The sequence below is a fragment of the Linepithema humile genome, chromosome 2, assembly GCF_040581485.1.
Source record: "Linepithema humile isolate Giens D197 chromosome 2, Lhum_UNIL_v1.0, whole genome shotgun sequence".
In the NCBI taxonomy this organism is placed as follows: domain Eukaryota; kingdom Metazoa; phylum Arthropoda; class Insecta; order Hymenoptera; family Formicidae; genus Linepithema; species Linepithema humile.
The window spans coordinates 17,295,691-17,311,260 of record NC_090129.1 but is presented as its reverse complement, the minus strand read 5'-3'; positions in this window follow the sequence as shown (position 1 = coordinate 17,311,260).

Genomic DNA, 15,570 nt, shown 5'->3' with positions numbered 1-15,570 from the left:
ACCTTGGTTTCTTGGGCAAGTTGTGAATAGTTATTTGGAATGACAGTTGAATTTTGTCTGACAATGAGCAGCGAGCTCGTCGCGGGAGAACGCGGGCTCGCAGCAGTCCTCTGTTTAACGGGACTGTCTTTTTGCCACTATAACATTACGTACTTGTATTTGTAAATCGATACATGAAAAGAGCGCGGTGCGTCAGTGAGGATTGAACAAATTTTATAATAGTTATTGTAAAATCATGTTATGAATCCAAAAAAAAGACTATATGCGCGTATAACAAGCACGACCTTTTTAATATAATAAGTAGATAATTTATATTTATGTTACGTAACCAACTAAACTATAAGCAAATAACACACTCAAACGAAGAATTATTTTATTTATATATAGGAGTATGCATAACAAAGTGCTGTTTAAAGTTCGTCGTAAAAAAACGAAAACAGTTTGTCGCGAAGTTAACTGATTATTCCAACGCTGCGACAGCGGAAAAACTAACTCTGCATTCGTTGTTTCATCGTTGCAATTGTTAGAGACAGAGAGAATATGTGTGCTGAAAAAGGAAAACGACGTCTTAAATATCTCTGGTAATTATATTCTGTGAGAATGTTGAAGATATTACCGAGTTGATGCGCTCTTCGCATGTAAGAATGACGTTAAACGTCACCGCAGCTGGGTACTCGACAAACAAATCGTTAAATTAAGAGCAAATGTGGGCATTCGAATGTGTTCATATTTTGGTTTACACGTTAAATGTTATGTTTGCTTTATATTAGATATTTTATATGTAACACGAGAGAAACAGAATCACATTTATCAGCATTATTTGTTCGTTCGCATTTTCAGCAGGAAAGATCACAAAAGAATATGTGCAAAAAGTTTGTCAGTATTATGTCAATTGTGTGCGTGTTATGTGTGTAAAATCTGATTACACACTATTTGTATTGTTAATTTTGCATTTTTCTCCGACAGAGAATAAACTCGATTTTGAGTGCAGTTAATTCGTAACACTCGCGAGTTAATCATCGATGCGCCGCGTATCCGCAAAATGAATACCTTGCATGAGTACACATTTTTTCCCTTCCGGAGATTATGTCGAGGTAGCTTATATCGCGCGAGGAAGCGTGTAAAATGTAACGGGGATGGAAGGAGAATGAGGATGGGGGTACATATGCCCTCTGTAAAATTCAGAATGCGGAAACATGGTCTCTCTCTCTCTATAAAATTGTAAAATAATTCCCAGCGTAAACCCCCGATGGCGTTGCTTTAAATCTGCGGCGTTTGCTTTCTCTTTCCCCGACGAAATCCATCTCCCTCGAACGTCTCGTCGAAATAATTGAGGCCCCGTTCACGTGGCGCAATCCGGTTATGATTTTATTGCGGCTTAAAACCCGAATCTATCTTCGACAAACTATTACGCAGCAGGATTTTAATGGCGCTACATACGTCAAACCCAATAAATATTATTATATCTCGCTGCGATTCTTGAAAAAAAATGCGGAAAATGCATGGATGAGCTATGAAAGTTAAATAACAGCGTATTTATGTAACTATAGCGATTTAATTATATTATAAAATAAGATTTGTTCTTAAATTTCTCTTCAGTTATTTTACAAAACATATTTTTGACCTTTTATCTAGAAAAAATAAACAAAAAAAAAAAAAAACAGGATATTTTTCACAGAAAGCCTAAAAAATAATCTTTAATTTGTTTTCTCACGTAATCATGCAGATATATACATAGTATAAAAGCAAGAATAAAAAATATAGGAAAATAGTGCGATAGTGTGTCCGTCGATAAGAACAAACCCCAAATGCGCTTGCCGTTAATTAAAAAGTAATAAGCGCGGCTCGCGGGCTTAGCGATGGCGCGTTTAAACTACAGCCGACGTTGTTTTCCTTTAATTTTACCCAGTTTCGGACTGGAGCGTAGTAATAATGTCCCGCGAAACTCTCCTGCCAGATAATGCATGAAGTTTACGATCGCGCCGGTTATCTGCAACAGAAGTTGCAGGATAAAAAAGCAGCTTTTCGAGTCAGACAATGAACGCCTCCTTTTGCAAAGGCAATTTTAACAAGTTAACGAATAATACGAAAATTCTGCACACATACACACACACACACACACAGCCATAAAAATATGTACCAAGTATAAAATATAAATGCCAAATATAAAATATATAAATTCTAATCTCTGGTATCGCGATAAAATATGCGCATATCCTTAATTGTTTAATTTGTATATATTTGACTATGTCAGCTTTATACAATCGATACAATCTTAATTTACTTTATACAATCTTTATACAATCTTAATACAATCGATTGCTACGCTATATTGGTGACTCGGTTACAAATACTTAATCCTTAATCCTGAACGATATTTTATCAACTTTTTGCAAAAATTATGATTACACAACTGTCTTTTTCGGAATCAGTGCCATATAATTTATTAATTAGTTTGATACATCTAGTTATTGATGATAGGAAAATTCCATAATGTTTATCAATTTGAATTGTGTCATAAATATGTACTAGTTATATTTTTATTATTTTGTTGAAATATACAATGTTTCGAAGAAGTACATTAAATGATTAAAGTATACTGTGTCCATTCATTCATTAACATATTCTTAATTGAGTTACAATATAGTTACAATATAGTTACAATATAGTGTAACAGCCAACTATAGTTAAAAAGGCCGAATATATATACGGATACGGCCGTCATATCGCAAAATGAACTTTAACATAGCAGTTATATCTGTCACTATATGTCGACGTGTTAGCTTTTCGCTATGACTTGTTAATTATCGCAGAGTTATTCTCTGCTTGAATTTCGTGACATTTAACTTAACTGAACTGGAACCATGCAGTTCGTGGTTGCGACCAGAGAGCTCGACTGACACTACACAGAATATTAAGTAATTTTGGCGAATTAAATTTCCATGCTTATATAATTAAATATATTTCAGGATTTCATAAAATAAATAATAAAGCGTTAATATTTAATTAATATCCAACGGGCCTCCAAATGTTTTAACGAAATTTTAATTTCAGCTTTTTTAAAGAATTTTGCATAATTAAATATTTAAAAGGTTAAATTTGTTATTTTAGAATTAAAAGTCTCTCGCGAAGTCTCGATATTGGAGAACTCAAGTTTTCGACTAGGGACCTCTTGTACATCCGGAAACCGCACTTAAAAGTAGAAAAAGACACAAGTCACATTTGCAAGTATTCGAATAATCTCCGTGTGGTCCCAAAAACTGGCTAATAAAAGGAAGAGGAAATTGACTATGTGTAGAAGAAAAGGACAGAGTCGCTCGGTATGCAGTCTCGTCTGTCGTTCGTCGTTCGTTAGAGGTGACATAGCGGCTTCCCCTGAGAATCCTGCAGGCGCGGGGAAGAACTCAAGTCCCGATTTGATGAAATGGTAGCCGAGTAATTGAAATCTCGTGTTCCTTACCAAGTCGATACGACGTTCGAGGGGGCCTCATTCCTACCGTCTCTTTCTTCTTCTCCTCCTCCTAGCGTTTACACTCCTTCTTCGTCTCTATCTCACTCTTTTTCTCTCACTTTCGCTTCCGTTATCTCTTCGTTCGAGTCCTTCTGTTATTCATTCTCCCGAAAAGATATCCGGACCCGTTCACGTGTCACGTCCGTGGAACGCGAACGCGGGCAGGTAGGAGCCGACCCTAAGTTACCGGCTTGAGAGACTATAAGCCGATTATATCTTCCCAAATATTGAGACGTGCCTCCTGTGGACCGAAACCAGCTTGACTCCGGGAATCTTAGCGATCCGTGATCACTGAAGCTGGGAGAGATTCTAGGAGAGCGGAGCGGGTGGAATAATGAGTAATATTGTTGGCGGAAGTGGCGCAATTCGGGAAAGAGAAGTTCTGCATTAGAAGACTGTGGCTGTATTAGAAGCTGCGATAGTTTCAGTATGAATACTATGTATATATAGCCTTGTTATTATAATTCTCGATATACACCGTGCAATTTGATTCAAAATTAATCAAGTTTATTTACTACAATTTTTTAAAAACACTACAAATTTGTCTATTTTTCTGTCTGATATAGTTTTTTATAATGCAATAGTTCAAAGTTTAACTGTAGACTTATCGAGCGCGGAGAGGCGCCGAAAGTGCTACATGTGGATCGAATTGATAAAAATCTCTGGCGGGAGAATCGCGGTGAATTTACTAAATCTAGATGAACATTCCAGAGTTTCAGGGACCCCGGCGCTTAAACACTGCGGCGTTACATAATCCTGCGGGATTAACCGTGCTCCAGAGGAATTAACTCTCGGAGACGGATTGACGATACCCCCAGCTAGTCGCTCTCTTCGAGTTCGCTTGACTAGCTGAAAACATTAAATTATGATAACCGACATTGCGGCACTTTCGTCCATCGCATTTGCATCGACTCGTTATTTTTCATCATTTTGAAATAAAGTCACTTCATCATCAGTCCAAGGTCTTCGTACGTATATGCGCCAATAATCATCTTCTTTTGTCGAGGAAAAATAGCAATTTTCATTATTAAAAGAGTATTGATTAACTTACATTAAAGTCCCGCGATCGGGACTCACCAGGAAAATTATCCGAGATAGCGATCGTTAATTAAGGTTTATTAGCGGTGGTGAGCATGGAAATCGAGCTCGCGCCCAGCGAGCAATCTCGCGTCCTGTCAATCCATTTTAATTAATTTACATGTACACAATGTTGGAGTAAATTCCTGACGTAATAACTTGGCCGTACAGTACCGTATTGATACGGTATTAAGATAATTTACGTAATTTATCTCCGCGCGTTGTAATATAACTTTGCAATTTAGAATTTGTAATCAATTATGAATCTACCGTTATTACTGCCGTATTTTATTATTTCATTATCGCCGAGTGATGTCAACTCGATTAATCATTATTTGCCCTCGCGACAGAAAATAAAATAATTATTACGAATAAATTGAATACTGCGCAGTGCCGCATTTTTGAAAGAATTATGATCTTCAAACTATTCCAAGACCGATGATGATCCCCGCAAGAGTAAAAACCCTTGGGCTCCAAATCTCCCATCGACTTTACCGTTTTCTCTCTCTCGCGACGTTCATTCGCGAGCGTAACGACGTTAGTCCTGGGCGTAGTCCGACGTCCCTTATCGGGACGCGCGTCCGCTCTCTCCTCGTAAGAACGGCGATCACGCACGCATAAAATAAATGGCTCGTAATGGAATTTCAATCCGGCGAAAAAAAGGCAGGGCAGAACGGGGGCCGTTCGTTCTCGCGGCGATAACGGTTAATTATATCGGCGGCGGGGAAAGGCAGAAAGAGAGGCGGGAGGGGGGGTGGGATATGTTACGAGTGTATTTTATCTGTGCGGGTGAGCGGGCCCGGGTAAAAGCCCGAGTGAGCCTTGGCCAGATAAGCGGCTGAAAGCTTGCCCCATTAAAGGCATCTAGATACCTCGGGTATTCTTCTCGAGGATATCCGAATAATTATCCGACGTGTCGCCGAGATTACGATTTTGTCGTCCCGACGTTTCTCGCGCGAGCGTCCGTATTACGATTCTATCGTTGCTATATCCATAAAGCAAATGCACTGCGCTCAAGTGTCTTGAGATGAAATAAAGAATGTGAGACCAAAATTTACGGTGCTGCATGCTTTCGTCGCGTCAAAATTCAATAATAAATTATTCTTCCAGTTCGAAATTAATATACTCTGAATATTTTATTACGCAGTTTACTGCCAAAAAAAAAAAAAAAAATAATTATGTGAATATTTTACGAATACTTTAAATTTCACTATTACTTGATTTGCTATAATTTTTTTCTCTTTGTTTAAATTGCTTGTAATAACATTATTAGTAAGTTAAGACAATTACTGTATGAGAGAAAGCTCGAGCAATTAACTAAAATGTTTAACAATGTATTTTTAAATAAAAAAACATTTTAAACCATTAATTTCTTAATATATTAAGGATATTAAAATTATATTTTTTCACTGCTTTTATTTAAAAAAAATACGATAATTATTCCAAGCTCTTTTTATGTTTATTCAATTACTTTTTAGTAGTTAATTGTGTTTTTCTATAAAAATATTAAGTATAACTTGGGCATCAAAAGGAAAGCACTATCATTATTTTGATATACATAGGTGTTACATGTTAATAGTGCTATTTAACTGAAATATTTACAAGTTTGAAGACGCTCAGTCATTTTATGGTTATAGTGTTTAAATTTCGATTAATATCTAGTTGAAATTTGCAAAAATGATTGAACTCGACAGCGATTTTAATAATGTAACTTGACAAACGTGTGAAATATAGCGCGTAGTGGCACATTCCTTCGAGATATACGATTCGGTCGGACAAATGTTTTTTTTTGACGGGCGTTCTTTCGTCTTTATATCAGCGAATGTTGCCACTTAAACCAGCTTGACATATTTCGATCTGGCAAGCGGCGATCGGAGTTTTACGATATCCTTCGTTAAGTATTGACCATCGGGGCTTAACGCGCGCGAGGGTGACCATAAGCAAGGATATGGGTAAGAGCCCCACATGCGACGTGACTTGAGTGGAGATGCAAATTTTCAGAGACACCTTTTACGTATCGTTCCCGAGTCGCGCCGGGGCATCGTTAATTAAATATCGGGTTCTGAGCATCGTGCGCGCATAAAAGTCGAAACGCGATGATGGAATTCCGTGTAATGTGAGTGACGATATCGTAGAATAAAGCCAACGGAGTCAAGAGAGGGCCGCGAGATGGATGTTCATTGGTGTACGTCGAAGGATACAAGAAGTGCATTCCATTTAAATTCAAATATCTCACCTGTCAATTGTAAATTACACGAGATGTGTCTTCAAAAATATCTCTCGACGATGGAAGCTTTTCTGACACGTTTTCAAAAGGTTCGTGTATTATTGAAAGACATATCTGGCTTGTCACGCAGTCGTCTGATAAAGAGAATTAAACCGCATGCCAACTGACACTAAAAATAAAATTCCGAAAACAAAATAAGAAAGCAATTTGTATGTTTATTCTGATGTAAGTTTTCTCAATGGACATTTTAACTCTGTTCAAAATCTAAAAATAAAATTAAATGAAAAAAAGCACTTTAAATAATTCGACATGCATTGCTAATAAAATTATCAATAAACGAGCAAACAGTCGATAGAAAAAAATTCATTCAGATAAATAGTTAATGAATAAACCGCCTTTCACAATTATCGCGCGCGCCTCTTCCGACTGGTAATCAATTAAAATCAATTAAAACGCCGTGCAAGCAAACTGGCATGCTCGAAATTAAAATTAAAATGCCGCACGGGAGTGCGATCGTACGTTATTACAATTATGTCGATCGCATAAAAGTAGAAAGCACTAGTCAAAATATATTTCGCTAATGCTTTCTGAGAAGCGATAATTCCCTCGCGCCGATATTCTTATTCATGTTCCCAGAACGTCGTTTGGATTCGCAAGTCATCCCATTTCTTCTATCGATCGTGAGGTCTATACAGGCCGATTTAATGCGAATATTAATATCACGTTATGGCACACTTTCAAGTATTATGCGAGACATAAGAACATTGAACCTTGTGCGACTTGTATTAACTTTTTCGATGACCAAATTAATCTCGAAATGTTATAGTGAACTCCGTTGGAGCTCACATGACGCATAAAAACTAAATAAAATAAAATAATTTTTTTAATCGATGAAAATGTAATGTGATGAGTTTTATTGTTTTTATTAACATACTTTGGATATCACTGAAGACTCTTAGTGTATCTTTAAAAATAATTTAATAGCAAAAAAGATTTTAATATGTTTCTTCTATTTTTGAATATTCTTATTTATTGATTGTACTGTAATTAAGTACTGTAATTAAATACTGTAATTAAGAGAATTACAATTTTATCATATTATATATATATACACCTAGGTCTCTTTTTGCGCGGTATTTTTTTACACTATTCACATTTACACGGTTTTTTTAACACGTTTTATTCACATTTACACGATTTTTTAACACGTTTTATTTACATTTACACGGTTATTTTCATATGTTTTATTTACTTTTACACGGTTAGCAGAAAATGTCACAAAAATCACGCGTATCCCGTACGAATTTCAAATTCTCCTTTTCTATCGTCCTTAAGAATATGTACGCGCGTTTATATGTGATATAAACAAACAAGCGTCTTATAAGTGGGTGACGAAGATGCCCATAATTACTTTGTTGCAAATCAATTTTTACACGACTTTTTTTACACGATTTTTTTGCACGGTACGCATCCACCGTGTAAAAAGAGACCCAGGTGTATATCTGTGGCTTGGTATAAAAAGTGCTTAAGTCATTCTTTTTTCTATAACTTTAATTGGAAGATTTCTTGGAACCATAAGTATTTTTTGCATAGACATAACTAAATAACAACGGATTTATTATATATATATAATAATTTTTGTAGTAATTATATCAGAGTGACATGCACTTTTTGTATATTTAAGCTCCAATTGAGGTTATGGAAGAAAATGATTCATTCACTTCTTGTGCCACAGATGTATATTTAGGTTTAAAAATTTTGCAAGATATTTTATAGTGAATGATTTTGGAAACTTCTCTTTTTTCTGGAAGAAGAAGTTTAAAAGTTCACAGTGCTTACAGTTTTATAGCGGTTAAAACGCGCCACTGTGCACATGACGTATCTTGCTGTCTCACTTCACAAGGACGCGCTAAAAACGGTTTATCGAACAATCGTCGCGCGACGAAATCTTGAGGCAACGCGGGAATAGTTGGGTGTATTCGGGAACGTCCTCGGGCCGATTATCGAGAGCGCATCATGACAGTCCATAATTTTCCGAGGATCGGCACTCTTAGCGATCAACGCGTGATAACCGCATAGGAAGAGCGGCGACCATTGTGTTATCGTTCGTGGTAGCATCATGGCAGCGGTCGCAACAGCTGTCATTCGCCATACAAAGTATGGAAGAGAAAGAGAAAAGAGAGAGAGAGAGAGAGAGAGAGAGAGAGAGAGAGAGAGAGGGAGGGGCAAAGTCTTTCGCGATTTTTTCAAGAGATCACAGTCGGCCCATGAAAGGAATATCAATTTTGAATCCGATCGGTGGATACGCTCGGCCGTTCCATCTCTCCACGACCGGTCCGAAACTGGTTCTCTCCTGTTCTTCCGAGAGCTCTTCTTCTTTCCCCAACGATTCCCCGCAGCAGACATCGACGGACGATTCGTTATGATTGCCACTATCTAGATGCGACCGAGTGAAACGAAAGTCCGCGGAGTGTAGTAACCGCCGTTAATTGATGATCAGGCGCTGGGTATCAAATGCGTCGTCTTCCACGTTTTTATTCAATCTTTCGTTCTAGTAGACCTTCTATTTTCGCGGGCTTCGATTAATTTCGCGAGAGCGCGCATTACGTATCCGCAGCGATGTGCGCTAATTAACGAGCATAATATGCAAAGAGGAAGCTTTCTTCTCTATTTTATTATACAATATTGATGTTCAAAATATTTTGAAAATGGAAAATTTTTCTTACTTATCGTTCGAAAAACAATTTATCGAGTCGCGCGGACAAACGAATCCCCGTTGAATTTACAAGACTTCTGTCGATGCATTGTATCCGCGATGTATCGTCGACTTGTTTATACATCCTGTCCCTTTCGCAGGACACAAAGTAACATCATGCACGCGACGCAACCGTTTACAAAGATCGATGTATTTAATTGGCTCGCTTTTAAAGCGCGAGAGCTGCGACGAGTAGCTCTCACGAGCTAATTGAGTAGCTCCCGCCGGCGATCTAAACGAGAACTCGGCCGTCGCGACGGCTTATAGCCGGCGACCGTAATTAACCACTTGTCCCCGGCGAGCTCATTCCGCGTCTCCGTTTCCGCATCCTCGACTGAATCCGTCCTGTCTTCGACTTCTTCCACCAATTCGAACGCTTTAATGGAAAACCATTCTCGCGGCTGATGAAAAGTCGAAGAAAACACGGGCTTCATGCACTGATGACGGACGCGGAGCCGCTCGTCGCTTTTCGTCGCAGCACGAATCCTGGCTGTGCGGAAGACCTTGGTCCTTATTTATCCCTCGGATGCTTCCTCGGGAGAAAAAGCCTCGCTTCAGTTCGTTTACTCACGCCAGTCGGTTGCGCGCTCACTTTGCAATCTGCGGAGCGCATCGGAGATTTACGAGTAATATGATTGGTTGTGTTTGTCTCTTTCGTGTGGAGTTGGCGACGTTTGTATTCGATTGTCTTTCGATGCATTCGTTACCCAAGAGTTTATTTTATCTTTACTGTAAAATAACTTTGTGTGTGTGTGTGTGTTTTGTGTGTACACTTATACTTTTCTCTAGCTGATTTCTCAGTTTTTAATCATTTTGTATTGCCACACCTATTAAGACTTCTTTTCAATAATTATAAATATTTGTTATGTTGTACCTATTTACAAAAAAAAAAGAGAATCAAAGATGTGAAAAGAGAACAGACAATCTCGAGGAAGCTTACTTATCTTATTGCAGGAAATACTAAAATTAGCAATTATTTTTTTATTATAAAATATGTCTTTATACAATAATTTAAACAATTTGATTTATTAATAATTTTGCTGACTGACATATTTTCAAAAAAAATCTCTTTTTAACGCAAATAAACAGTTTGCTCACATTGCTAAAGTACAATTAGCGCTTTCTTTCATTCTATTTTTTGAAATACTAAAATCAGCAATTATTTTTTTATTATAAAATATATTTTTGTACAATAATTTAAACAATTTGATTTACGCTAAAACTTTTGCTTCCGATTCCAACTTATTTATTTCGACATATTTATCGAATGTTTCAATCACACCTCCACAATCAAAAATCGGTTTGAGAGTTAAAAATATAACACAGGCTTTAAATTTGCGTGTAGCTTGAGGATCTGCAAACACGAAGGGATAGGCTTTGATCCCGTCAGAAATCGACACCTGCTGTTATCTACGCTCGCACAAAGCCTCACTAACAAGGATTCTCGGTGAGTCCTCCCCCCGTCCCCCTCTTCCGATCAACCCGCCACCGCGTCGTCATCGTCGTCGTCGTCGTCGTCGTCGTCGTCGTTGTCGTCGTCGTCGTCATTGTGATAGTCGTCTTCGTTGTTGTCGCCGTAGTATCGCGCAGATCGCGCCCGTTGACAAGGAGAATCTCATTAGCCTGCCGGACAATCCGTGATCTTTGTCCAAACACGCAGGAAAGCATCCGCCTCCTTCTTGTCTTCTGTCTTCTGCCCGGCGCGAGGACACGTTGATCCGGGCAGGACGAGTCCGATTGACGGACGTCGGCCTTCGGAGTGACCTTACTTATCCGAGAGCGATGTCGCTCGTCGGGGATTGTCAAACACCGGCAGCTTTAAAGCCGCAGCAAAGCTCGTTGACGAACCGTGTGCAAACATGGCGGACGTGGAGAGAAGGACGAAGTGATGTTTGTTATATCGGCTGACGCGTCATCTTGGCTAAGGGTTATTAGGGCGCGGGATTGCCGGCCGCCTCGACGTTGCACAACAGCGCAGAAAGGTGTTAAACAATCGCGGGATGACAAGTGAAATCCTAATCTTTTGTGAAATCGCGGTATTTTCCAAATTTGAATCTTTCTACGGAGCACAGCACGCTCGTGTTTTTCAGTGCAGTTTTTTGTAAATATTTTATGTAAATTGTTATATTTGCAATGTATTTTTACTTTGCTGTTTTTCTCCTTTTTTTCATATGCAGCATTGTTCAATTTTAATAACAGAATTTGTGACGTTTGTTCGGTGTCTGCGTTTAAAATTGTTAATTTAAAAATTGTGAAAAAAACGCAATGTAAATGGAATATAGAGAGTGGTTGCCACTTTATTTCGCCGAATTATTGTAATAGATTAAACAATATGGATAGCGTATGACAATATCGTAATTAATGAATTTTGACATAGCAATTCTTGGGAAGCACTTTTTGAATAAATTTCACATAATCGCATTCTTCACCGGCCGATATCCTATCAAAATGCAAGACGGCCGCATCTATCGTTTTATATCCCGAACTTTAGTTTTCCTCGGACTGAAAGAAGATTAAAGTTTCGGAACGGAGTTAAAGCGATTTTCACGAAAGTTGGAAAGTGTGACACGACGCTTTCTTTCGTAATTCTCCAAATCCTCTTATATTAATCTGGAAATAGCCTTTAATTATATGCTGTGGACAGTTATTTAAATATCGCCAAACGTCGCCGTGCTTGTAAAGAGAAAGCTTCAACGAATTTTGGTTTTATAATTATTATGTAGCACCTACACACCGCTGGCCAGAAGTTTGAGATCATGTATAAAATTTTAGAATATATCAGTACAATTACTTAAAAGTTTCATAGTTTATTCAATATTTTTTTTTAGTTGAAAGTAACCAACCATTATTTAAACAGCTGTGATTAATTTAGCATTGTTTAATTTCGAGGAAACGACAGAAAAAAAGAGTACGTCTATAAAACTCTTTGTTTCAATATCATAACTTAACGTTAAAAATCTTATTATGTTTCCATTTCAAAGGAATCGTCGAGGAATGATCCGAGAAAAATGTCCAACATCAAAAAATGATATGACCTTTGGGCTATTTTAGATGACGGATGGAAAAATCTTTCATAAAAAAAAGTTAATAAACTTGTAGCCAAGATTAGTGAAAAAAGTAATTTAAACTAAGGGCGGTTATTTTGACGAAAGAAGTGTTTAAAACTTTTTTATGTTTTAAACATTATTTTTATAAAACTTTTTAAGATTTTATGACTCTGTTGTTTGATTAAAAAGAGTGTTGACAAAAGGAGTGTTTTTTCTTGTTCTTAAATAATACAAATACTTTTTTCATTTCTTAGAGTAGATATTTCCAATTACTAGTCTTAAACTTTTCGCTTTTCTATATTAAATATAAAAAGTATTAAGTATATAAAATGTTTATAGAGTATACGATTTTTTAGATTATTAATTTTTAATTTTATAGACATTATCACACAACTGCAATAATATAATAAAATATTTATAAAGCAACAAAGTTGATTATTGGAGCTTTTCATAGATTACAATTTTGACTAATAAATAAAAATGAAGTCTTGTAATAAGTCTAAAGAAGATATTTTATCGATATGTGTAATAATGAGCAATATTTATTATTGTTTTGCATGTGTGCAAGTTTTATTCTGAATAACTTGTGTGTATGTAAAATTTGAGTCAAATAATAATTCCGTTTGAAACTTTCCTGCTTCGATTATGCAATTAATATTTTATCGGATGTGTTATTTTAATTTTCATCACAGGATTATCAGAATGTTTAAATACGATTTCATTTAAAATCGATGGTTTGCTCACGTGTATTGCGCTTTTGAAAGACGCGGCATATTCCAACATTTTGCGGCGATTCGTGCACGGATATCGCGCGAATTTCAGTAAATTTATTACTGCCGCCATTGTACGCTTTAATCGGAAATTTGTTATTAACAGTCTGCACGGCAAATCGATCGATGCTCGTTTGCATCGACATTTATTCGCGAAATTACCGTTCCTTTTAATTCGACGCACAACGAAAAGTATCGTGTTTAGCATTCTTCAAACTAAATATGTTAAATTGTGAAAAGCGGCGCGGCAGCCAGGCAGCTGGGCATTTTAATTAAATAAATGAACGATGACCAGTTTTAAAGGGATTTAATGCGTCTCAATGTTTAAAACGCACCGGCCGTATCTGCCCATCCGCGTTTTATTAATTCCGATGGCTTCCGTATTATTACGCTGGATCAAATAAATAATTAAATTTTCGTACGGACACATTTGCCGCGTCGGCATTAAATTGAGACTCTCGCACTGTCGATTATTACCGAGAAAGATTTATTGCGAAGTATTGCGCGGTAATCATTTTCGACGTCGAATTTATATCGTGATCGGCCGATTGTCCGGAATTGTTTTTCTGCCCTTTTCTCCATTTGCAATAATTATTTATTCGATATTTCTCCGTTTTTTTTTTCCTATCAAAATCAGTATATTTTACGCTGCAAATTTTACAACATAATTATTTAAAAATGTATAAAAGATGTGAGAAAGATTATTAATAAATAATTATATAGAAAAATCTATTATAATTTATTATTTATTACATAATAATGCTTTTATTAAATATTGCAAGTAAAGTTTAAAAATAAAATCAATTTTACATTTAATTATCGAGGTAATTATAATATCAGAAAGAAATTGCAACAAAATGACGTCTAATTAATCTTACAAATTATTTAATGTTGTAGCTTAAAAATTAACGAATAATGACGAACAATACTTCCTTTGATAAGACTTTACTTTAAATCCGTTAAAAAATATAGCTAGAAGGAAAATTAATGCACTAATATGTATAAATACGCATACACACAATGCATTGCACAGTTATTTAAAACTTTTATTATTGCAATTTCTACTTTTGTGCATTATTTCAACTTATGTATCTCGACTGTCTGTATTGAACGCGGTCCAATTAAAAGTGCACGTTCATTAGGTTCCTACCATTCACTACGATAAACAGACGTCAATTACTTTTTTTTGCCATACATGCAAATTATTTTATTTTTTTCTACATCGAAAACTCATGCATGCTCGGTGATATTTTTGCAAGAAATACAAGTTAATTAAGCTAGCTGTCCATAAATTATTTCCAAATATTCGAGAAACAGGATGAGTATTTTTTTTACTAATACAATCACAATTATACAATAACAGAGATTGTCCATTTTTTCTTTATACTATCTTGCGTTTTAATTCCGATAATAAATATGTGTAACGAATACACATTTTATCGCAAGACTATGATTTGTACTTGACTTGTTTTTTCAGCAAAACACAGCAATTCACCAACTACAGCATTTTGATTCACTATGTTAAATAAAATATAATTACTTTCTTGCTAATTATTTCCATTTGTTACGACGCAATGACTAAAATTGAATTAATTAATAAGTGATTAATTTGTAGCAACTGCCAATTTTAAAAGCCGCACGATGATAGCGACAACAAACGACTTGTTTGCGGGGATGCCCGTGAAATTAACTGAAATTGGCTAGCGCGAAGAGAAAAGTGTCTTACCTCCGCACATTCCACGCCGTCTTTCCGCCGTTTTTCTTGCACGTCGCCGCGCAAATCGTCCGTTATTGCCGCCATTAAGCGTAGGCCCTGCGGCCAATCCGGCACTCTATGAATCGCTCACAGTTGCGAACGCTGCTGCGTATAAAGCGACACGCCGCTATGAATTATGTAACGGACAATTAATTAAAGTACTCGCTGATTAAAATGGCGATAAAGCGCGTCGAGGTGTTTGCGCGCCGGTACGGAGCTAGAATAATTTCCATTACTAACGAACAGGCGGAATTAATAGAACACTCGACGCGCGGGAGGAGATGCGCATGCGAGGCAAGGAAGAAAATCTTTCCCCTCATCTCTTTTCCTCTTTCCGCTAACCATCCACCCTCGCTTCGAGATCGATGTGATCTGTTTTAATCCAATCGTCTCTGTTGCAACTCTCGGGGTCCGTCTATGCCTCCCC